Source organism: Octodon degus, unplaced genomic scaffold (genome assembly GCF_000260255.1).
Source record: "Octodon degus isolate 3935 unplaced genomic scaffold, OctDeg1.0 scaffold00086, whole genome shotgun sequence".
In the NCBI taxonomy this organism is placed as follows: Eukaryota; Metazoa; Chordata; class Mammalia; order Rodentia; family Octodontidae; genus Octodon; species Octodon degus.
This window is the reverse complement of record NW_004524662.1, coordinates 3,288,470-3,289,927: the sequence shown is the minus strand read 5'-3', so window position 1 is coordinate 3,289,927 and position 1,458 is coordinate 3,288,470. Positions and strand designations below refer to the sequence as shown.

At 36.2% G+C, this 1,458-nt stretch overlaps 1 non-coding gene across 1 annotated transcript; it reads right to left on the bottom strand.

Moving 5' to 3' along the window:
- Positions 1-314: 314 nt before the first annotated feature.
- On the bottom strand, positions 315-522 carry LOC111818294. The gene has a single exon (XR_002822317.1). It is a non-coding gene; the product is annotated as a small nucleolar RNA U3 (small nucleolar RNA).
- Positions 523-1,458: the final 936 nt, after the last annotated feature.

Sequence of the window (1,458 nt, the reverse complement as noted above, 5' to 3'; positions counted from 1 at the left end):
CAAATATTGTAGATGCCTTTCTAAATGCATATATTAAATGATACTCCCTTCTGATGATTTGAAATGCTACTTCAAATATACCAAATTTGATACATACAAGTATCTGCTTTCAGGTTTCTGAATATGTTAGTATTTTTGTTCTCTAAGAATATTTGTCTATTCCTGAAATGTGCATATACTGTTTTAAATAGTAGTACTTCATCATATATTTGTGGTACTATAGGGTCAATGACCTTCATTTTCTTCTCAAAAAAGAATGGGCAGGGTTTATTCAGTCCATTTTCTTCAGGTTAATTTAATTTAATTTAATTTTTCCCACTCAGACTGCATTCCTTCCCTCTTACTCCCTCCAAAGAGAAAGCAAAAACAATAATCAATGGCATGTGGCATAGCAACATGAGAGCCAGCTTCACACTCAGGAAAGAACACTACGCCTCCTGCTTGTGGTTTCTTGTACTCTACATGATCAGAGAAACTTCTCTAGTAACATACTATAGAAATGATCCCTGAAAGTGTAGCCTTTCAAGTTAATTAGAGTCAGCTGATCAAGTTCTATTAAACTATCAGCTACCAAGTTCTTGCCTATTTCTTGAATTTATTTCTATTACAGCTCTTCTTTTGTTCATTAAATCCTTCTTCCATTGTACTGATTTTTTACGTATGTGTCTGTTAGGAAAGTGATTTCCACAAACAACTGAAAACCCAACTATGTCTCAGAAAAACAGATGGTTATGTACCAAAACGTCCACAGGGAATGTTGCATGGTAGCGTTAGGACGTCAATGGAGAATTTTTTACCTCCATTGGCATGAGATACCCATTTCAGCATTCTCACAAGAAGGAGAAGAGGAAGGAAACAGTGTGCTGTCTGTATGAGAAATGAAAGCAGCTCCTCAGGACACTTGGCCCACTTCTCACCAGCCAGAACTATCACATAGCCACCTCCAGGTGGCAACAAAGGAAAGGGACATAAGAATGGGCCTTGGGTCAACCAGGCAGTGTCTCCCACCTGGGTTATGGAACGGCTATCGGTTTGTGTTTCTTGAGCTTAACATCAGCTGCCTTGCTAACCACTGTAATTAATTTTAGTAGCATTTCAGCTGAATCCCTTGCGCTGTCTTCAGAGACAATTGCATGCCTGTGGATAATGACAGTCTGTCTCTTCTCCTCAGGTGGATGCATCTCATTTCTTTGCTTTTCTCTTTTGTTTTATAAAGTGATTGTTTCTTTTGGTCTCCTTTATTTTCAGCTTAATATGTGTTTTAATTCCTTATTTTTGTTACAGGTTTTCCACTATTTTTCTTTTCAAGTGCAATGATTTATTTGTTAAACATATAATAACCACAAGACAGCAAAAATAGTATCCCCTAAATTATACTAGTTATAGGTACTAATACAAAAGAAATCATATAAATCATAATCTAAGGCTTTAAAATGTTTTGGTAAAATAACTGCTTGT